Raw genomic sequence first — 25,240 nt, 5'->3', positions numbered from 1 at the left:
TCCAATTAGTAGCGGTACTTATTTTTGACGACTTGCTGCTGATCTCCGTTCACTTAAGTTATTAAATATGTTGTATTTGTAGCTGGGTGCATTGGATTTTGCGTGTGCAAAGGGTTGGTTGACCGATGCATTTTTATATTTTGTGCGTATTACTTCCCTTCCAAATATTTAATGCATGTTAGGGTGATCCTATATTTAAAATTTATGTGGGCGGAAATGTAAATATTTTGCTTGCGTGCAAAAGTGCGCAAGTCTAATTTGTACTTCAATTTGGTAATCATTAATTCAATATAAAACAGAATATATATATTTTAGAGTATAATTCATTAATATATATGTACATTTCGGGTACTTCATGAAAATGTATAAACAATAGATTCAAAGTTATTGTTGAGGAATGCTATAACAATAGCATACCTGTTTCAATGTAAAGGCAACTGATCTGCTTTTCGCTACACTTCGGTAACCATCATATTTTATATGTACATATGGTAGCACGAATATCACCAGTTTTTGCATTTTTCTTCATCTCCTGTCATTCTTACATTTTTCTATATAAGTCCTTTTGCATATATAATAATTGCCATTTCATTGTTTTTCGTTATACATACAAGTGTTAAATAAAGTGCATTACTAAACAAAGATCAATAATTTTCTTTATCTGGCGATTAAATTGAAGTTATCAATTCCTCGCCAGAAGCTGGTCCTTCGAGTCGGATTGCGCTCACCGATATACAGATCACAATGCAGAGAGTTTGGACCGAATTAGTGCAGCTGTGTGGACGGCTAAAAGGGTCCATTTCGCGGCTGGGTGCATACGCAGAAAAACCGCCAACAGATTGTAAACCAGAGGATGTATGAGCCTCTGGTTGACGATTAGATCGACTAAATGAGCTATGGGAAGAGTTTTCAGTCGTTACTACGGCAATGTACAAGTATTGCAATGATGAAGACTATTCAGATCCCGACGTAGACTTTGCCGTTTATGAAGAGAATGTTATGTCTACACGTGGCAAACTTCGCCCTCTACGCTTATCGGTTATGCCGCCAACTCAAAAGGAAGATTGTGACAACATGGTTACTAGATTCCCTGTGCAACATTCAAAGTTTCTAGAACATGTGTCTACGGCATCTACCTCGCAAAATGAGGTTAGGGCGAGCAACCTACCCAAAATCGCAATTCCTCCATTCACCGGACAATACAAAGCATGGCCATCATTCAAGGATTTGTATATTAGCGCAATTCATACGCAACCTAATCTTACTAATACTCAAAAGTTTCATTATTTAAAATCACTACTTAAAGATAACGCTGCTCTAGTTTTAGCACATATTCCTGTTACAGAGACAGCATATGACACTGCATGGAATCGGTTAAAGGAGCGGTATGATCGGCCTCACCACATTGTCGCCTCATTCATTGAATCGTTTATGTCGTTAACTGCAGTCACACAAGGGAATGTACAAGATCTTCGAAAGATTTCTGATGGCGCAAATGAAGTAATTTGTGGTTTAGATGCCATCTCGCGAAGTGACAGGGATTGTTGGTTGATTCATCTGCTCGAATCTAAGTTGGATACCGAATCAAGGCAAAAATGGATTGAACATAGCAAAGATGACAACGCGCCAACCATAGAACATTCTTCAAGTTCCTAGAGATGCGCTGTGAAGAATTGGAGCTGGCACAAACAAAAACAATCAAATCGAACGCATCCACTAATGGTAAGACACGCAATTCACGTACATTTCTTTCAACTGACAGCAGCAGGTCGACGCTGCCATGCATTAAATCTGGGTCAAATAACCACAGCAATTGTTGACGTACAGACCAACTGCGGAAATTTCATTCCGTGTAGTTTACTGCTAGATTCCGGATCGGAACTATCCTATATATCAGAAAATTTTGCTCAACGGTTAGGCATACGACGGACTCACTCGCGTATTCTTGTATCCGGAATAACATCCACGAAAAGCGGTACCGCACGTGGGTGTCTTTCAGTATTTCTTAAGTCTCGCGTCTCAAATAATAGCCTATTAGCGCAGGTACATGTACTCAGCCATATGACTGCGCCGCTTCCAGCAGTAACAACTAACGAAGAATTAGGAACCGAGTTCGAACTTATTGCTTTAGCCGACCCGTCTTTTAATGAATCGTTGCCAATTGATATTCTGATAGGTTCGCAATACGTTTGGAAGGTGTTTGACTGTAAGAGAAAGTTCGACGCTTTTGGAAATCCCATAGCTGTTTCCACAATTTTCGGATGGGTCGTTACATCAACCACTATCGGAAATGATACCCCTTCAACCAAATCATTTTTAACTACAGCTAACATTGATCAGTCACTTCAGAAATTCTGGGAGATTGAGGAAGTTCATTTTCCCAAATGTATTGAACCAGACGATGCATTAGTTGAAGAACACTTCTTACGTACAACGACTCGTGAACCAAGGCAGTCGGTTCTATGTACCGGAGCGACTCAGGATTCTTCCCGACCAAGGACTGTCATTTCAGTGTAACCCCATTTAATATGTTGCGTCCCTCCCACAAATTGTCATTCTCCCAGCAGCTCCTTACAGCGGGACTGCTCCATATTCTCTTGCTCCGTGAAGGTATCGAATCCAATCCGGGTACGTCTCCTGACCCCGGTCCTGAGAAATGGTTTTGCTGCATCTGCCGGAAAAGAATCTTTTTAGGACGGTCATACTCTTTCAGTGTGTCTCGTGTAAGGGATGGTGCATCGGACAGGTTGTTCTGGGCTTGATCCCAAAACCCGACGTCAACGTAACTTTTATAAATCGTTTGTGGGTCCTTGCTGTTCACGTCCAAGGGCATCCCGTAGTCTACGCCTTAGCGCCCCCACTACCTTCCAGCAGCCCAGCTGCTCAGCAAGCCACAACTAGTACGCGCTGCTGCTCGCGCCCCGCGGCGCCAACAACTCAAACAGCTGCCTACCACTCATAATTACTATCTCCGTATCTTCCCGGCGGAGGCCGCAAATTTAGCGAGAGAACGTGACCTTATAAGACAGCTTGACCCAGGCGAACCCCAAATAAGGGATATAAACCAACGCATCAGATTGCTTGTGGATGAACACAAGCGGACGAGATGGGAGGAGCACCTAAGAGGTTGTAACCTCTCTGCCGGTGTGGGTAAACTTTGGTCCACCGTAAAGTCCCTTTCGAATCCGTCTAAGCACAATGACAAAGTTTCCATCGCCTTCGGCGATAAAGTGCTGTCGGATTCGAAAAAATGCGCTAGCGCTTTCTGCCGTCAATACGTAATGCATTCTACGGTCGACAAAGATAGACGGGGGGCCAACAGACACGCACATAACATAAATTCAGCGCGTCACCAATTACCATCACCGCCAGAGAGGTTGAAGATGCCATTGGTCGCGCTAAACCATCCAAAGCAGTGGGCCCAGACGGCATAGCCATGCCGATGCGCAAAAGCCTAGGGAAAGAGGGTTTTAAATACTTAGCACATGTCTTCAACCTGTCTCTTTCCACCTTTGTCATACCCGAAAAATGGAAAATGGCCAAGGTGGTCCCGCTACTAAAGCCTGGGAAACCAGCTAACATAGGTGAGTCCTATCGTCCGATATCCCTCCTATCGCCAGTAGCAAAGACACTTGAAGCCATTTTGCTCCCCTACTTCCAAGCAAATCAGCATGGCTTCAGAAAACTCCATAGCACCACCACCGCGCTAAATGCCATCAGCACCCAGATAAATTGCGGTTTACGGCTTTTGATATGGTGAACCATGGCACGCTACTGCAAGACCTGGAAGGGTCTACCCTTCCCCCATTTCTTAAAAGGTGGACCGCAAATTATCTGGGTGGTCGGCAGGCATCGGTGCAATTTAAAAACGAAACATCAAAATCAAGAAGAATTAAACAAGGGGTGCCACAGGGTGGTGTCCTATCCCCACTTTTGTTTAATTTCTACATATCTAAGCTACCTTTACCACCAGTAGGAGTCACTATCGTTTCATACGCCGATGACTGCACAATAATGCCCACAGACCCAGGCCCACAGATCGATGAGCTCTGCAACAGAATAAACGGCTACCTCCCTGATCTCTCCAGTTTTTTCGCCTCGCGAAACCTGGCCATATCACACACTAAATCTTCCGCGACCTTATTTACAACATGGACGTCCCAAATGTCGACCATTTTGAACATCCACGTCGATGGCACTACGCTACCGACTGCCCTACACGCCAAAATCTTGGGTGTGACTTTTGATCAGGATCTACATTTTGGTGAGCACGCAGCCGCAATTGTTCCGAAAATCCAGAGCCGTAATAAAATCCTCAAATCCCTTGCTAGCAGTACCTGGGGAAAAGTTAAAGGAACGCTCATGACTGCATACAAAGCAATTGGCCGGCCGTTTACGTGCTACGCGTCACCCATATGGTGTCCAAGCCTAAAAATTACCCACTGGAGAAGCTACAGGCCTGCCAAAATACTGCTTTCAGAATCGCCGCGGGCTGTCTTCTTATGTCCCCAGAACACCATCTACATAATGAGGCGAGAATACTCCCCATCAGAGAGAAAAATGAGATGCTAACCAAACAGTTCCTGTTGAATACCCATAAACCTTGGCATCCAAACAGACATCTGATTGATGAGCCAACACCGCCTAGGGGCTAAAGGAGTCATCTCCGTAAGCATTTTTAGGAAATACGGCACCTGAGGACCCAACCGTATGAAGCAAAAAACACAAGCAGGTCCTTGGTGAACTCCACAAACAGGCGTCGGACCTTTATGTCAGGAATTGCCCGCTGAAACCACTCAAAGAAAAGTACCCAAAACTTGTGGAAGAGGAACGCATACTCCCCAGGGAAACGCGTGTCACTCTTGCTCAACTTCGTTCTGGATACTGTAACAGGTTCAACTCTTACTTATCCAGAATCAACCCCGACATACAAAATGTATGCCCCGCTTGTAATGTGTCCCCACATGACACCAACCATCTCTTTAATTGTAATGTGGAACCAACGCCTCTAACACCCCTTTCATTATGGTCCACCCCTGTTGAAACAGCAAGTTTCCTTGGACTCCCGCTAGAGGATATTGATGACAATTTGTGATCGGTCGCGGCTTTTAGGTGGGGCGAAGCACTGCTACAACAACAACAACCTGATGGAAAATATACAGTACATCTTCCATTCAGGGAAAATACTCCAACGTTTTCAGATACCATGCAAGGGGCACTTTGTCGATTTATTCACCGGAGAAACGTTTAGTTAGAAACCCTTCGTTGAGACTACAGTATATTGAATTTATGCGACAATATGAAGCGATGGGTCATATGTGTGAAATACAGTCACGCCAAACTACCCCAATGGATGCTTCGGTATTCTATATTCCACATCACGGTAAAAAACTGAGAGTCGTGTTTGATTGATCCTTTACTGACTCCAAAGGCCGCTTCTTGAATAGCGCTTTACATGTACACGAATATTTATCGAAACTTGTTTGCCGTTTGTTTAAAGTTCCGTCTTCATCGATATGTTTTTACAGCAGACATTATAAAAATGTTTCGCCAAATTTGGCTTGCTAAGAATCATCGTGACTTCCAAACGATAATTTGGAGGGAGGATCCCAGCCTTCCATTGAAGCAGTACCAATTATGTTGGTCACCTATAGCACGGCGTGTGCTCCCTTTCTGGCAGTCAGGGTACTTCAACAAATAGCTCAGGATTACAAGATAACACATTCTCGCGGAAGCCGCATACTTCTAGAAGACTTCTACGTTGACGACGTTTTGACGGGTGCCGATTCAGAGACTGAGCTGCTGCAACTGCGTGATGAACTAGAACATTTATTGAAGCTGGCCGGCATGGAACTCAGCAAATGCGTGTCAAATTCTTCGAAATGGGATCAGTAACTGCCTGCGCAGCATGAGATATTCCCGGAGGAAGTTGCGAAGGTACTTGGGCTTTATTGGAAACCTAAGGAAGATATTCTAACTTATTCTGTTAAAACCAAAACTCAGCCGACCATTAACAAAAGGCAAATCCTCTCAGATGTGCCCCGTTTATTTGACCCTTTAGGCTTATTGGCCCCTATCGTTGTTCGAATCAAAATTATGTTTCAGTTACTATGGTTACAAAATTTGTCATGAGATGAAGCTTTGTCTGCCAATATGGCAGAAATTTGGTCACAGTTCGCCGAATATCTCAATCGTGAGCGCAGAACTCGTAAACTGCGTCAACTGGCAGCCGATGGTAACATTGGCATCCAACCACCTGCCTATACTTATTTCGTTCGAGCGTACCGCCGACTTCATCGTTACAGAAAAAACACTTTCATAAACTTTAAAAAAGGAAAGTGGAACGAATACAAATCTTTTACAGACAACCTCTTTTCTGCCCTCCCTATCCCGACTGATGCCTGCCAAGGGGAGCGCGCTTTCCGCAAGGTCATTGAATCCACCTCGGCACGTTTCATTCCCGCCGGGAGAATTCCCGAAATTCGACCCCACTTCCCGGCGGAGGCCGCAAATTTAGCGAGAGAACGTGACCTTATAAGACAGCTTGACCCAGGCGACCCCCAAATAAGGGATATAAACCAACGCATCAGATTGCTTGTGGATGAACACAAGCGGACGAAATGGGAGGAGCACCTAAGAGGTTGTAACCTCTCTGCCGGTGTGGGTAAACTTTGGTCCACCGTAAAGTCCCTTTCGAATCCGTCTAAGCACAATGACAAAGTTTCCATCGCCTTCGGCGATAAAGTGCTGTCGGATTCGAAAAAATGCGCTAGCACTTTCTGCCGTCAATATGTAATGCATTCTACGGTCGACAAAGATAGACGGGGGGCCAACAGACACGCACATAAACATAAATTCAGCGCATTACCAATTGCCATCACCGCCAGAGAGGTTGAAGATGCCATTGGTCGCGCTAAACCATCCAAAGCAGTGGGCCCAGACGGCATAGCCATGCCGATGCGCAAAAGCCTAGGGAAAGAGGGTTTTAAATACTTAGCACATGTCTTCAACCTGTCTCTTTCCACCTTTGTCATACCCGAAAACTGGAAAATGGCCAAGGTGGTCCCGCTACTAAAGCCTGGGAAACCAGCTAACATAGGTGAGTTCTATCGTCCGATATCCCTCCTATCGCCAGTAGCAAAGACACTTGAAGCCATTTTGCTCCCCTACTTTCAAGCAAATCAGCATGGCTTCAGAAAACTCCATAGCACCACCACCGCGCTAAATGCCATCAGCACCCAGATAAATTGCGGTTTACGGCTTTTGATACGGTGAACCATGGCACGCTACTGCAAGACCTGGAAGGGTCTACCCTTCCCCCATTTCTTAAAAGGTGGACCGCAAATTATCTGGGTGGTCGGCAGGCATCGGTGCAATTTAAAAACGAAACATCAAAATCAAGAAGAATTAAACAAGGGGTGCCACAGGGTGGTGTCCTATCCCCACTTTTGTTTAATTTCTACATATCTAAGCTACCTTTACCACCAGAAGGAGTCACTATCGTTTCATACGCCGATGACTGCACAATAATGCCCACAGACCCAGGCCCACAGATCGATGAGCTCTGCAACAGAATAAACGGCTACCTCCCTGATCTCTCCAGTTTTTTCGCCTCGCGAAACCTGGCCATATCACCGACTAAATCTTCCACGACCTTATTTACAACATGGACGTCCCAAATGTCGACCATTTTGAACATCCACGTCGATGGCACTACGCTACCGACTGCCCTACACGCCAAAATCTTGGGTGTGACTTTTGATCAGGATCTACATTTTGGTGAGCACGCAGCCGCAATTGTTCCGAAAATCCAGAGCCGTAATAAAATCCTCAAATCCCTTGCTGGCAGTACCTGGGGAAAAGTTAAAGGAACGCTCATGACTGCATACAAAGCAATTGGCCGGCCGTTTACGTGCTACGCGTCACCCATATGGTGTCCAAGCCTAAAAATTACCCACTGAAAGAAGCTACAGGCCTGCCAAAATACTGCTCTCAGAATCGCCACGGGATGTCTTCTTATGTCCCCAGAACACCATCTACATAATGAGGCGAGAATACTCCCCATCAGAGAGAAAAATGAGATGCTAACCAAACAGTTCCTGTTGAATACCCATAAACCTTGGCATCCAAACAGACATCTGATTGATGAGCCAACACCGCCTAGGGGCTAAAGGAGTCATCTCCGTAAGCATTTTTAGGAAATACGGCACCTGAGGACCCAACCGTATGAAGCAAAAAACACAAGCAGGTCCTTGGTGAACTCCACAAACAGGCGTCGGACCTTTATGTCAGGAATTGCCCGCTGAAACCAGTACTCAAAGAAAAGTACCCAAAACTTGTGGAAGAGGAACGCATACTCCCCAGGGAAACGCGTGTCACTCTTGCTCAACTTCGTTCTGGATACTGTAACAGGTTCAACTCTTACTTATCCAGAATCAACCCCGACATACAAAATGTATGCCCCGCTTGTAGTGTGTCCCCACATGACACCAACCATCTCTTTAATTGTAATGTGGAACCAACGCCTCTAACACCCCTTTCATTATGGTCCACCCCTGTTGAAACAGCAAGTTTCCTTGGACTCCCGTTAGAGGATATTGATGACAATTTGTGATCGGTCGCGGCTTTTAGGTGGGGCGAAGCACTGCTACAACAACAACAACCTGATGGAAAATATACAGTACATCTTCCATTCAGGGAAAATACTCCAACGTTTTCAGATACCATGCAAGGGGCACTTTCTCGATTTATTCACCGGAGAAACGTTTAGTTAGAAACCCTTCGTTGTGCCTACAGTATATTGAATTTATGCGACAATATGAAGCGATGGGTCATATGTGTGAAATACAGTCACGCCAAACTACCCCAATGGATGCTTCGGTATTCTATATTCCACATCACGGTAAAAAACTGAGATTCGTGTTTGATTGATCCTTTACTGACTCCAAAGGCCGCTTCTTGAATAGCGCTTTACATGTACACGAATATTTATCGAAACTTGTTTGCCGTTTGTATAAAGTTCCGTCTTCATCGATATGTTTTTACAGCAGACATTATAAAAATGTTTCGCCAAATTTGGCTTGCTAAGAATCATCGTGACTTCCAAAGGATAATTTGGAGGGAGGATCCCAGCCTTCCATTGAAGCAGTACCAATTATGTATGGTCACCTATAGCACGGCGTGTGCCCCCTTTCTGGCAGTCAGGGTACTTCAACAAATAGCTCAGGATTACAAGATAACACATTCTCGCGGAAGCCGCATACTTCTAGAAGACTTCTACGTTGACGACGTTTTGACGGGTGCCGATTCAGAGACTGAGCTGCTGTAACTGCGTGATGAACTAGAACATTTATTGAAGCTGGCCGGCATGGAACTCAGCAAATGCGTGTCAAATTCTTCGAAATGGGATCAGTAACTACCTGCGCAGCATGAGATATTCCCGGAGGAAGTTGCGAAGGTACTTGGGCTTTATTGGAAACCTAAGGAAGATATTCTAACTTATTCTGTTAAAACCAAAACTCAGCCGACCATTAACAAAAGGCAAATCCTCTCAGATGTGCCCCGTTTATTTGACCCTTTAGGCTTATTGGCCCCTATCGTTGTTCGAATCAAAATTATGTTTCAGTTACTATGGTTACAAAATTTGTCATGAGATGAAGCTTTGTCTGCCAATATGGCAGAAATTTGGTCACAGTTCGCCGAATATCTCAATCGTGAGCGCAGAACTCGTAAACTGCGTCAACTGGCAGCCGATGGTAACATTGGCATCCAACCACCTGCCTATACTTATTTCGTTCGAGCGTACCGCCGACTTCATCGTTACAGAAAAAACACTTTCATAAACTTTAAAAAAGGAAAGTGGAACGAATACAAATCTTTTACAGACAACCTCTTTTCTGCCCTCCCCATCCCGACTGATGCCCGCCAAGGGGAGCGCGCTTTCCGCAAGGTCATTGAATCCACCTCGGCACGTTTCATTCCCGCCGGGAGAATTCCCGAAATTCGACCCCACTTCCCGGCGGAGGCCGCAAATTTAGCGAGAGAACGTGACCTTATAAGACAGCTTGACCCAGGCGACCCCCAAATAAGGGATATAAACCAACGCATCAGATTGCTTGTGGATGAACACAAGCGGACGAAATGGGAGGAGCACCTAAGAGGTTGTAACCTCTCTGCCGGTGTGGGTAAACTTTGGTCCACCGTAAAGTCCCTTTCGAATCCGTCTAAGCACAATGACAAAGTTTCCATCGCCTTCGGCGATAAAGTGCTGTCGGATTCGAAAAAATGCGCTAGCACTTTCTGCCGTCAATATGTAATGCATTCTACGGTCGACAAAGATAGACGGGGGGCCAACAGACACGCACATAAACATAAATTCAGCGCATTACCAATTACCATCACCGCCAGAGAGGTTGAAGATGCCATTGGTCGCGCTAAACCATCCAAAGCAGTGGGCCCAGACGGCATAGCCATGCCGATGCGCAAAAGCCTAGGGAAAGAGGGTTTTAAATACTTAGCACATGTCTTCAACCTGTCTCTTTCCACCTTTGTCATACCCGAAAACTGGAAAATGGCCAAGGTGGTCCCGCTACTAAAGCCTGGGAAACCAGCTAACATAGGTGAGTCCTATCGTCCGATATCCCTCCTATCGCCAGTAGCAAAGACACTTGAAGCCATTTTGCTCCCCTACTTCCAAGCAAATTTGCAGCTAGCCTGTCATCAGCCTGGCTTCAGAAAACTCCATAGCACCACCACCGCGCTAAATGCCATCAGCACCCAGATAAACTGCGGTTTACGGCTTTTGATACGGTGAACCATGGCACGCTACTGCAAGACCTGGAAGGGTCTACCCTTCCCCCATGTCTTAAAAGGTGGACCGCAAATTATCTGGGTGGTCGGCAGGCATCGGTGCAATTTAAAAACGAAACATCAAAATCAAGAAGAATTAAACAAGGGGTGCCACAGGGTGGTGTCCTATCCCCACTTTTGTTTAATTTCTACATATCTAAGCTACCTTTACCACCAGAACGAGTCACTATCGTTTCATACGCCGATGACTGCACAATAATGCCCACAGACCCAGGCCCACAGATCGATGAGCTCTGCAACAGAATAAACGGCTACCTCCTTGATCTCTCCAGTTTTTCGCCTCGCGAAACCTGGCCATATCACCGACTAAATCTTCCGCGACCTTATTTACAACATGGACGTCCCAAATGTCGACCATTTTGAACATCCACGTCGATGGCACTACGCTACCGACTGCCCTACACGCCAAAATCTTGGGTGTGACTTTTGATCAGGATCTACATTTTGGTGAGCACGCAGCCGCAATTGTTCCGAAAATCCAGAGCCGTAATAAAATCCTCAAATCCCTTGCTGGCAGTACCTGGGGAGAAGTTAAAGAAACGCTCATGACTGCATACAAAGCAATTGGCCAGCCGTTTACGTGCTACGCGTCACCCATATTGTGTCCAAGCCTAAAAATTACCCACTGGAAGAAGCTACAGGCCTGCCAAAATACTGCTCTCAGAATAGCCACGGGCTGTCTTCTTATGTCTCCAGAACACCATCTACATAATGAGGCGAGAATACTCCCCATCAGAGAGAAAAATGAGATGCTAACCAAACAGTTCCTGTTGAATACCCATAAACCTTGGCATCCAAACAGACATCTGATTGATGAGCCAACACCGCCTAGGGGCTAAAGGAGTCATCTCCGTAAGCATTTTTAGGAAATACGGCACCTGAGGACCCAACCGTATGAAGCAAAAAACACAAGCAGGTCCTTGGTGAACTCCACAAACAGGCGCCGGACCTTTATGTCAGGAATTGCCCGCTGAAATCAGTACTCAAATAAAAGTACCCAAAACTTGTGGAAGAGGAACGCATACTCCCCAGGGAAACGCGTGTCACTCTTGCTCAACTTCGTTCTGGATACTGTAACAGGTTCAACTCTTACTTATCCAGAATCAACCCCGACATACAAAATGTATGCCCCGCTTGTAATGTGTCCCCACATGACACCAACCATCTCTTTAATTGTAATGTGGAACCAACGCCTCTAACACCCCTTTCATTATGGTCCACCCCTGTTGAAACAGCAAGTTTCCTTGGACTCCCGTTAGAGGATATTGATGACAATTTGTGATCGGTCGCGGCTTTTAGGTGGGGCGAAGCACTGCTACAACAACAACAACCTGAAGGAAAATATACAGTACATCTTCCATTCAGGGAAAATACTCCAACGTTTTCAGATACCATGCAAGGGGCACTTTCTCGATTTATTCACCGGAGAAACGTTTAGTTAGAAACCCTTCGTTGAGGCTACAGTATATTGAATTTATGCGACAATATGAAGCGATGCGTCATATGTGTGAAATACAGTCACGCCAAACTACCCTAATGGATGCTTCGGTATTCTATATTCCACATCACGGTAAAAAACTGAGAGTCGTGTTTGATTGATCCTTTACTGACTCCAAAGGCCGCTTCTTGAATAGCGCTTTACATGTACACGAATATTTATCGAAACTTGTTTGCCGTTTGTTTAAAGTTCCGTCTTCATCGATATGTTTTTACAGCAGACATTATAAAAATGTTTCGCCAAATTTGGCTTGCTAAGAATCATCGTGACTTCCAAAGGATAATTTGGGGGGAGGATCCCAGCCTTCCATTGAAGCAGTACCAATTATGTATGGTCACCTATAGCACGGCGTGTGCTCCCTTTCTGGCAGTCAGGGTACTTCAACAAATAGCTCAGGATTACAAGATAACACATTCTCGCGGAAGCCGCATACTTCTAGAAGACTTCTACGTTGACGACGTTTTGACGGGTGCCGAGTCAGAGACTGAGCTGCTGCAACTGCGTGATGAACTAGTACATTTATTGAAGCTGGCTGGCATGGAACTCAGCAAATGCGTGTCAAATTCTTCGAAATGGGATCAGTAACTGCCTGCGCAGCATGAGATATTCCCGGAGGAAGTTGCGAAGGTACTTGGGCTTTATTGGAAACCTAAGGAAGATATTCTAACTTATTCTGTTAAAACCAAAACTCAGCCGACCATTAACAAAAGGCAAATCCTCTCAGATGTACCCCGTTTATTTGACCCTTTAGGCTTATTGGCCCCTATCGTTGTTCGAATCAAAATTATGTTTCAGTTACTATGGTTACAAAATTTGTCATGGGATGAAGCTTTGTCTGCCAATATGGCAGAAATTTGGACACAATACCATCAAGATCTTAGTGAGGCAAGTGAAATAAAAATTGATCGATTTGTGCCGAATCATGTTGACAAAATAGAAATTCATGGGTTTTCAGACGCTTCAACAAAAGCATATGCAGCGGCATTTTATTTGCGTTTTGAAAAAGATAATGAGGTCACAATAAAAACAATATCTCTACCCAGACTAGAGCTTAGTGGGGCACTCTTACTTTCTCGTCTAGTGAAGGTTATACTCGAAATTATTCAGCGACGGGAATCCAGGGTGTACGCTTGGTGCGACTCCACAATTGTGCTGTCCTGGCTTTCGATACCACCGGTTAAACTTAAGACATTCCTAGGTAATAGAACATGCGAAATATTGACTACTCTTCCACGAAGTGTTTGGCATCATATAATTTCTACAGAGAATCCAGCGGATTGTGCATCACGTGGAATGTCGGCAGCCTTACTTCGTGATTTCGATTTGTGGTGGAAAGGTCCATCATGGCTTCGTAACAAATGTGAGTTCAATGAGGTGTTAGAGAAGAGTGGCCATTTTACATTTCGAACAAACGACGAAGTTTCAGGTGAAGTCAAAGGCAACACAATTAGTATGCACAGAGAGTAATGTATTTGATTGTCTCATCGACCGCGTATCCTCATGGCAACGGCTACTTCCGACAACAGCATATGTTCTACGTTTCATTAACCATACTCGTAAACGTTCAGTCAAAACTTCTCATGCTTTAGTCTTCGAGGAAATATCAAACGCGCGTGATGTTCTTTTGCGTCATTCTCAAAGATGCTTCAAAGATGAGGTGCAAGCACTTAAACTTAAAGTAGAAATAAGCCGACGTTCACCGATTCTTAAGTTAGCCCCGGTTTTGGATGACAAGGGCGTTCTTCGCGTTGGTGGAAGAATATCTCATTCAGAATTATGTGAAGAAACCAAACACCTCATTATACCACCAAAATTGTGTAAGGTTACTCATCTTTTACTGTTGGAATCTTATACGTAAAATAACGTACAACTCTGCAAGGTGCTTTCGGTTACGCCATGCTTCGACGTCACAATTCATGGCTGATTTACCCCCAGTTCGTGTCCGTCAAGCATTTCCCTTCCAGCGCTCCGGAGTCGATTACGCTGGACCAATTACTTTAAAATTATATCGAGGTAGAAATGCACGTCAGTCCAAGGGATATGTTTGCATTTTCATGTGCCTGACCACATCAGCAATCCACATAGAACTGGCTAGCGATTTATCTACTGATTGTTTTCTATCAGCACTTCGGTTCATGGCACGCAGGGGTAAATGTACACAATTATTTAGCGACAAATGGCGTCTAGAGTTTTGAGTGAGATGCGCCAGCTTGCAAAGTCACAGGGGCATAACAACATAATAAGCGAAGTCTTGGCTCACGACGGAATACGCTGCAATTTTATTCCTCCTCAGGCACCTCACTGGGGTGGAATTTGGGAGTCAGCCGTGCGCTCCATTAAACTACATTTGCGCCAAGTTATTGGGAATTCTATCCTCATAGCTGAGCAGTTGGATACTCTTTTAATACAGATTGAGGCAGTGGTGAATTCAAGGCCAAGGTGTGGCTTCCGATTCTGATGTTAATTACCTATCTCCCTCTCATTTCTTAATAGGTCGACCACTAACAATGGTAACCGAAGAAAGCCTACAGGATATCAATGAAAATAAGCTCGATTATTGGCAACACGTACAAAATATGTATCAAAGATTTTGGCGCCGCTGGCACAAAGAATATTTAACATCTTTACAAAACCGGCCCAAATGGAACAAACGTACAAAGAATATAGTAGTTGGAGACATTGTAATAATAAAAGAGCCAAACGCACCACCTGCGTCTGGCCAATGGAAAATGTATTGGAAAAATTCCCTGGGGCAGACGGGCTAGTCCGCGTCGTGAAACTTTGTACCATCCGAAGAGAAATAATACGACCAATAACGAAGATAGTGATTCTGCCAACTTCTGAAACAGTGTTTCAGCGGTGCCCGGAATGTTAAGGAATGCTATAACAATTACATATATATTACAAAGTGCATGTTAAGGTATATTACAAAGTGCATGTTAAGAAAATATATATGTATATGTGTATATGTTGTGAGGGTACAAAGCCCTCGGCTTTTGGGTCCTCACACTCCCCCCTCACCTACCGCAATGAGATCCACCATCACCAGCCCAGTGCGTGTGATGCGTATGCGGTAGAGGTGTCCTTCAACAAAGCCCTTGAAGGGCTGCTGTAGTTGAGGTTGCCGTTGACCTCGCTGGCGATACGGCTTAATGTTTCGCTGTCGTCGTTGTTCATTGTTGAGGCTACCATTGAACTCGCTGGCCATATGGCTTAATGTTTCGCTGCCCTTCCAGTCGGTGGTGTGTGTGATGCCAGTCTGTACTTTAAATGAAAAACTGGTGGATTTTCCTTAGGGTGTTCCCACCATATATGGTGGATTTGCAAAAAAATTTGGTATATCATGAGCCTAGTTAAAGAATATATTTATGTGATTATGTAATTGTGGTTAGAGTTTCCGAGCTTTGAGTGGTTGATCCGACGTCCGGGTACTACTTGAAATGAAAATTCCTTGTGTATGATTTGACACTGTTTCGGTTGGACGTGTCCGTTACTACCGATTTGTTCCGGGTTGAAATAAAATCTTAAAAAATAGTCTGTTATTCCGCAGTTGTCTCGGGTGTGTGATCGTTTAGGGCTGCCATAGCGAACTGCCTTCCTAGGTGAAGTCTTGATCCATGTGTCGGTCGTTTGTATCTGATTCTCTGGAAATGTTCGTGCCTGATTATCCGCAATGTTTCGCACTTGACGGTCTCTGTATGCTATCAGCTGTTGACTTGTACCTTGGTTCTCTCCGTGTTGTCTCTCGGTTCTTCGCTGACTCGGGTGAGCTTACAGCAAATGGCTACCTCGCTGTTCTCTCTCTGTTGTTGTACCTCGGAAATATTGCTTGCTGTTCCATTGGACGATGTTGACGGAGTTTGATGTTCACTAGCGTTGGTTGCGTGGTATGCGTTGAGCTCACTTAGGTGGGCAGTCCTCCTCCTTCCTCTGAAGACTTTGTCTAGCTCTACGATCACTGGTGAGACAAAGTTCGTTACCCGGTGAGGTCCACTTTACCTGGGCGCTAGTTTGGCTGCAAAGTTATCCACCGCTTTTGACTTCTTCTTAAATTGTAATACTTCGCTTGCTCTATAGATGATCTCTCTTGCTTACGTCGTACCATCTCGAATATTTCTTTCATTCTCGTTGACTTCTCTCCTGGGATCGATAATTACTCACCTGTACCAAATGTTTGCTCATCGTAAAGGCTGCTGGGAATTCTCGGTTCCCTCCCTTGTACTATGTATGTTGCACTATAACCGGTCGATTCACATACGCTTGTATTCAATGCCAGCGTTATCTCTGGTAACAACTCATCCCATGTCTTCTGCTCTTGTCCCGTAAATTGCGCTATCATCCCCTTTATGTTCCTGTTTGCACTCTCTGTCGGGTTCTCCTGCGGTGTGTGCGGTGCCGTTAATTGATGTTTCACGCCAAGTTCCTCCAAAAATCTCTTAAAACGTCTGCTGATAAACTGCGCACCGTTGTCCGTAATAAATACTTTTGGGACGTCGAACCGTGCCAAAATCCTCTCTCCAAATCCTCTTATTAAACATTCTGTCGTTGCCTTTCTGATTGGTGTTACCTCTACCCATTTTGAAAATTTGCCTAGGAAGACTAATGCCATTGTGTTGCCATGCTTCGATCGTGGCATTGGACCAACAAAGTCTGCACAGACTGTTGCCCAAGGCTCCTCTGAAATCTTCGTTAGCATCTTACCCGCGGCTGGCTGTTGACTTGGTTTGTATATTTAACATGTGTGACACTGCTGTACGTACTTTCTTATATCCCTGAACATTCCTAGCCAGTGTTGTTGCTCTTGATATCGAGCTCGGATGCCCATATGCCCTGTGCTCGGTTTGTCGTGAATCTCCTCTAGCACTCTGCGGCTCTGTGGAGTCAGCACACATAGCTTCCATGGCACTGCATCGTCGCCATCCACTTGACTTCCTATGCGTCTGTACAACTTTCCATCCTCGATAACGTACTCTGGGAATTTCTATGGGGCCTTTCTTACATCTGACATCTTTGTTTTAAGCCACTTACACTCGGCTTTTCCGTCATCCATCGTCAAAGTACCCAACTGCTCGTCCATCGGTTGCCTTGATGGTGCATGTGCCACAACGTTCAACTTTCCTTTTCGATACTGTACGTCAAATGAGTATTGCTGTAGTTCCAGCGCCCATCTCGTAATCCGACCAGTCGGACTCTCTATCACATTCAACCATTTCAACGCTAGGTGATCTGTTATTACTGTAAACTTGTAGTTCATATCTGCCTTGTTTAACCTGCGGCTTGCGTATGCTATTAGTCGCTCTTCGTCGCCTGATCCTTGCGTAAGTACTACATCAAGACCAAAATCACCACCATTTACTACCTTTCTTATGCATCGATTAAAGGGTGTGAGACTTGTGAAAAAACCGGCACTAATCTTCTAAACCACGACACGACCCCTAGGAAACGTCGTAACTCTCGAATGTTCTTCGGTGGTTCCAGTTATTTGTTGGCTGCTATCTTGTCTGGGTCGGTATGGATGCCTTCCTCGCTAACGACATGACCTAGATATTTGAAACTTTTCTTAAAAAACTCAAATTTTTCCGGGTTTATCCTCAAGTTCGCTCTATGCAGTCTTCGAAATACTTCTGTTAAATGTGCAACGTGTTCTTCCAATGTTTTGCTTATAATAATAATATCGTCCAGATAAGTAAACGCGTATGGATCCAATTCTGGTCCTTTGACACGATCTAGTGATCTCTGGAAAGTTGCTGGGACTGAGTGCAAGCCAAATGGCATTACCCTCCATTGGTATAGTCCACGCCCAGGTACTGTGAGTGCGGTGTATTGCTTGCTGCTTGCTTCCATAGGGATTTGCCAATATCCATTTTTCAAGTCGAGGCTACTGATAAATCTCGTGCTTCTTAATTTGTCCAAGATATGTTGTATACGTGGTAAAGTGTATGCGTCTGGTACTGATCTTGCGTTTAGTTGACGGTAGTCTACGCAGAGTCTCCACTTACCATTCTTCTTCTTTGGCAAAACTATGGGTGCGCTGTGCGGGCTATTCGATGGTTCGATGTAACCTTTTTCGATCAGTTCGTCGATTTCCTTGATGATAATTTCTTGCATTTTCGGATTCTTCGGATAGTACCTTTGCTTAATTGGACGGTCGTCTCTCATAACTATTTTGTGCGTGGCCACGTTCGATCCTCCTGATATCTTTGCGAACACCTGTAATTCTTGGCTGAGAAATTTACTCACCGAATCATTTGCCTTGCTAGTTATTATCGCCGCCATTGGGTTGTGTTTCTTGAAATCTTCGCTATTCGTTTCGACCATAGTTGTACATGTCGCTACTTCTTGCTTCCGTTCGTCTACTCTAAACGTTATTTCTTGACCATCACATCTCTTCTCCAGGTCTACCTTCGCCAGATAGTCCGTGCCAATTACCACCTCATCGCTCAGTCCCGGTAGGATTAGCATCTCGTTCCGCTGCACTTTATCACACATTCTTTATTCTGCATCTACCGTTTCTTTGATTATTATTGCACTGCCGTCGCCCATTCTTACTCGCGTCTTTACTTCCTTGAATTTGCCAGCTTTTAATCTTTTCGCCATTGCATCACTTATAAAGCTCCTCGTCGCTCCCGTTCCAATCGCTGCTACCGCTTCTTCTCCGTTCACGTACGTTGTTACCAATATGCGGCCCTTTGTGTATTTGTACATGTCTAATTTCTCCGAGGTTGTACCTCCGAAGACTGCATCCCTCGGGTCCAATGTGGTCTCTGGTCGTTTCCCTGTGGCTTCCTACAACAATCACGAGAGCACGCCTATCTTACCACATGTCCAGAAAAATTCTCTTCTTATGCCTCTGCACCCGTATGAAAAGTGACCACCTCTTCCGCATCGTCTGCAGGCCGTTCTTGTGTGTACATATTCTTGCTGTGGCTCTGACCTCTGCTGTTGTTGGACTTCAACTCGCTCCTCCTCTCTTTGGCCTTTTGGTTGGCCGTATTGGTTCCCTGTCAGGAGTAATATTTTTATAGTCTTAAGCTAAACTTAGCAGCTCCTCAAGATTGCTGACCTCGCTCCATTTTGTATATAGTTGGTACTCTCTGCGAGAGTTTCTGTAGATGCGGGTTAGTTTCTGCTCCTCGGTGTAGCCCGCGTGACGCATGAGTCCTTGAAGTACTAAGACATAATCTTTAAATAGCTCACCTTGTCGTTGTACGCGCATTCGAATTTCATCTTCCAATTGCTCTAAGTATCGGGAGCTTAGGAAGAACTTCCGGAAGTCCTTCTTGAAGGCGTCCCACTCTTGTAAGTGCAGGTTATTATTCCTATAACATAACAACGCTTTGTCCTTCAACAACTCCGGCAGCGCTTTTGGAATTATGTTGCGGTTGATTTCATACCCATTAGCTAGCTCCTCCACTCTTTCGATGAATCCTAGGGGATCTTTGCCTCCGTCGTACTTTAATCTCCACTTCCTTACTCTTTCCTTGATCGTTGCATATGTGCCAGGCTGCTGAATATAATGTATCGCTGGTTGGCCGATATCCAGCTGATTGGATGCACCATTTGCCTGTCTATCATTTGCCACTGTTCTGCTGCATATCCTCGTAGTATTAGCCCAGAAATGTGAAATCCGTGTTCACCTGTTCCTCGCTGAAGCTCTGAAATTATGTCTTAAAATTTGTATTTAAATCTGCTCGCGAGCCATAAATGTGACTCGGCTCTGCTCGGGCACCAAAATGTGACGGACTTTTCCTTTGGTTTTACCGGGGTTGGCCTCAGTCCGTCCAGGGTTACTGAAAGTAAAAATCCTTATTCCCTTGCTTTGTAAGAGGTGACTGAGGTAATAAAGCCCTCGGCCAACCTTTGTGGTCGAATGGAGTAAAAAACCCTCCAGATGAATATACTTTAGTACAAATGAAGTCAAAACCTTCAGCTGCACTCTTGGTCGGTAGTCATAAAACCTACCGACTCGTATGGCTGTCTCCTAATCTCTCAATTTTTATGCGAATTCGTCGCCCTTATATACTAATTTTGCACGCACGCAAAGGGTTATTTTATAATAACAATTTCTATTTAATAATATTAACAATATATTACAACAGCTATTCCGGTGAATATTTCTTTCCATAAATATCAACGCACCATAATACTCCTTGTTGAATACAATGCATTTGTATTTGCCCGCACACCGTGCTTTCCAGCCTTCGCTTTGACTATTGTGTGTTTGTACATTTGTTTGTTGTCACCTGATTCTAACGTTGTGTTTTGCTTTGCTCAATGCTTCTGTTGTACGGCGTGCGTTGGTGTGTTGTATGCTAGTGCATAAGTATGTATAGCAAATTTCCAATTAGTAGCGGCGCTTATTTTTGACGACTTGCTGCTGATCTCCGTTCACTTAAGTTATTATGTATATTGTATTTGTAGCTGGGTGCATTGGATTTTGCGTGTGCAAAGGGTTGGTTGACCGATGCATTTTTATGTTTTGTGCGTATCTACTTCCCTCCCAAATATCCAATGCATGTTGGGGTGATCCTATATTTAAAATTTATGTGGGCGGAAATGTAAATATTTTGCTTGCGTGCAAAAGTGCGCTAGTCTTATTTGTACTTCAATTTGGTAATCATTAATTCAATATAAAGCAGAATATTGTTACGAATAATAGCAACACTAAGGGGTACTGTCATCTCTAACCGAAGCTAAGAGTGACTTGTATGCACATCCATAAATCAATCATTATGTATCTACATAAACGAATCAATCATTATGTCTGCACATATGTACATACACGCAGCGGAGAAGCAACGCACAAACACATGCAGATAGCTTATCTGAGATACTCTCAAAAGTATGCAATTGTAATTGTGGAAGTGTCGCTCACAAATACACGCGCATATGAGAGCTATACACCTGCATCTGTAGTTATAATTTTATGGCAGTAACTAAGTAAATTCTTGAAGCGCCTATAAGGTGCAATGAGCAAATCACAGAGTATAAAAGCACCAACAGTAGAGACGCGAGAGTCAGTTTTTATTAAGCACGCTATCTGCCGAGCAATAGTAGAGTTATTTATTGTGAAGTACTTTAATAAAGGCCATTTTGCATTATTAAATATTGGAGCTATTTATTCAACAGTTTAGTGATTCGAACTTAGAAGAAGGTTGCAAATAAGAGGATTTGCAGTAAGTTCGTTACAATTGGTGTAAGAAGAGGAATTGTTGAATAAATTCCGAAGATTGGGAATACAACTTGGACTGGCATGGGTTGAGTGAATTGAGGATCCAGCAACTGAAAAAGGAGTTGGAGAGCGGTGGATTGAATACAACCGGCAATAAGATCGAACTTCAAGCACGGCTACGAGAGGTAATGGAGTCGCAAGGAATTCATGTGGACGAGTATGTCTTTTATCCTGATGGGGACGAGACAACAACAAAAATTTAAGAGAAAAACCAAACATCGCAGACGGTTACGAGCACAGACTTGAACACGATTTTGGTTACAATATCTGCTCAAACATCGACAGTGTCATCTCAACTGGCAGAATAGAAGACATATATGGCATCCCAACTGGAAACACAGGAGACACGCATAACATCCAAGATGGAAACTCAACTGGATGAACAGAAATCATATATGGCATCTCAACTGGAATCGCAGGAGACACGCATAACATCGAAGATTGAAGCACAGGAAACGCGTATTTCAGAAATGTCGACACAGATTACATCAAAGATGGAAGCACAACTGAATGAACAAGAGACACGCATAACAATACAACTCGAAGCGCACGAGGCACGTAAATCATCAAAACTCGAAGCGCGCATGGACGAGAAAATAATGCAGTTTGAGAAAAAAATCGAGGCCGAGGTGTATGCTTTGAGAGGTCGTATACAGGAGTTGGAACTAAATCGCCCAGCTGTTTCAGCAAGCAATACGAAGGTAAAAACTCCATCTTTTGGCGGCCTGTTCCTTTTCAGGTGTTTAAGATTCAGTTTGAGAAGACCGCAGCAGTGAACAACTGGAGTGCTGAAGATAAAGTTGCTGCACTATTCGTGGCATTGAAAGGATATGCTGTTGAAATCCTACAGACTATTCCCGAGGGAGAGCGGAAGAACTACGAAACATTAATGAGCGCTCTAGAGAGGCTATACGGAAGCGAACACAGGAAGCAGATACACCAAATAGAGTTGCAAAACCGTTACCAATAAGCTAATGAGATTTTGCAATATTTTGTTTCGGATGTTGGAAGGTTGGCTCATTTGGCAAATGCGGACGCACCCGTGGAATACACCGAGAGGGTAAAAATCCAGAGTTTTATAAATGGCATACGGGACTTCGAAACGAAGCGAGCCACATACGCAAACCCAAAGCCAACATTCGCAGAAACGGTATCACATGCTCTGATTCAGGAAACAGCGTCGCTTCTGTGTAAGTCAGTTTTCAAAGCACGCCGTGTGGTAGTAGAAAGGCCAGAGAGGGTAGACGCAATATTGGAGGCGCTGAAAGGATCGCAAAAGCGGAATGAAAGAGTTATCAAATGCGGGAAACCCGGTCACATTGCACGTCATTGAGATCTTGATCCTAGTGGTTTCAACAGCATGGGTGGTCTTAATAACAAAGATGGAAGGGATGAGCAAGAGCGAGTAAGATGTAGGGATCGAGAGGTAGCTCCAGCCATTGAATGTCCTGTGATATCTGTGTCGCAAATTGGTAGAAAATCGAGCAATCTTACCGTCAGAGGGAATGTGGATGGCAATGAACGTGTACTGACTGTAGATACGGGCGCATCTCATTCCTTAATTCGATCTGACTTGGTCAACAGGAAAGTAAAATCGTTACCTGTAGCAAGGTTGCGTACGGTCACTGGCGAGTATAACCAAGTCCAAGGAGAAGTGATATGTGAGGTATTAATTGGAAAGGTCATGGTTCTACACAAATGCATTGTGGCGGAGATTGTTGATGAAGTGATATTGGGAGTGGACTTCTTAGTTGACCATGACATCAGGATCGATATGCGGAGAAAGATTATGCGCTATAAGAACCAGAATGTGCCACTTAGCTTCAGTTTGGAAAAGCAGTAATCGAGTACTGGTGGAGAAGAGTCGACAAAGACCACGGAAGTCAAAGGTAAAAGTTGATGGAACGAATTGGCCAAAAAAAACCAAATCAAAGATACCTGCGAAAGAAAAACTGGCATTGACAAACCCTAATGGACGCACAAAAACGAATGCGAATCCCAGAAAGAATGCGAGGGTAGTTTCAAGCCGGGGCGCACTACAGTTGTAGAACGTGGGAACGATACTGATTATGCGAAGCCAATCCGTCAAGCGCAAGCTCTAAGGAGTAGTTCATTGGCCAAAGAACAGAGTGTGAAAGAACGGCCCAGGGTAATTAGTAGTAAGATAAAACACAGGTACGACAAGGAAAATAATTCGGAAGGTTTCCGGAAGGGAGATTTGGTACTGCTGTACAACATGCAATGATCAGTGTACGCTTCAAAGGAAAAAACAGCAACAAATTTAGCATAGACAAAGGCGTACGACAAGGGTGCGTCCTATCGCCGCTGCTTTTCATAGTATAGTAGTGCTGGACGATGTCATGAAGCGCACAAACGCAGAAGCCCCAGATGGGTTACAATGGAGGCTGAATCAGAAACTAAGTGATTTAGACTACGCTGATGATATCGTCTTCACTAGTCACACACTAGCTGCTGTTGCCGCAAAACTCCAGCGACTCGAAATCAACGCCCGCGCAGTCGGTTTGAAAATTAACTACGCAAAAATTAAGCTAATGAGACTGCAAACAATGAACATATCTCCTCTCCAACTTGTATCAAATGGCAGCACTACCGTCATTGAGGATGTACAAATTACTAAAGATGGCGGCGCAGAATCGGATGTATCTGCAAGGATCTGCAAGGCACGAACTGCATTCCACAGGTTAGGCCGAGTATGGCGCTCTCGCATATTGTCGATGAAAACAAAACTGAGGATTTTTAACACCAGCGTGAAATCAGTTCTGTTATACGGGTCCGAAACCTGGCTTTTCTCTGACCGCATTAACCGACGACTGCAAACGTTTATAAACAAGTGTCTGAGAATAGTCTGCCGTATCTTCTGGCCAAGAACAATAAGCAACGCCGATCTACTGTCACTCACGAACAACACCCCAATCTACACTGAAATTAAAAAACGTAAGTGGGGTTGGATCGGTCACACTCTCCGCAGAGATGATGACAACGTTGCCAAAATGGCCTTCCAATGTAACCCACAGGGAAGCCGGCGCAGGGGGCGCCCTCGACAAACTTGGATGCGTACGATTCTCGCTCTTCCACCGCCACCTGGAATGAAATAAGACGTTTAGCGACTTCTATCGTTCGTCTCCGCCCTATGCTCCGACTAGGAGCGATAAGTTGTGCTTCTGGATGGCTATGGTATTAGTTTTAACTTTTGCGATTGTCAACTAGATGTTCAATTCTATCTAGGAATACAACTATACAACCCTCACCGACGGAACGGTGTTCCATCCAAATATCGGTGCAGTTGGGAAGGCCCGTATAGAGTTTTGAAGAGGATCAGTGATGTCATCTATCGCATACAAACAATTGGGAAACCACGAAATAGAAGGGTGGTTCATTTGCAGAGGCTAGCAGCGGCTAGATCGAGAGATTTGTCTGATCGGGACGATCAGACTTAGGTGGAGGGCAGTGTTACGATTATTAGCAACACTAAGGGGTACTGTCATCTCTAAGCCGATTCTAAGAGTAACTTGTATGTACATCCATAAATCAATCATTATGTATCTACTTAAACGAATCAATCATTATGTCTACACATATTTACGTACACGCAGCGGAGAAGCAACGCACAAACACATGCA

The sequence above is a fragment of the Eurosta solidaginis genome, chromosome 4 (assembly GCF_040869045.1).
Source record: "Eurosta solidaginis isolate ZX-2024a chromosome 4, ASM4086904v1, whole genome shotgun sequence".
Classification (NCBI taxonomy): Eukaryota; Metazoa; Arthropoda; class Insecta; order Diptera; family Tephritidae; genus Eurosta; species Eurosta solidaginis.
Note: the sequence above shows the minus strand (reverse complement) of the source record.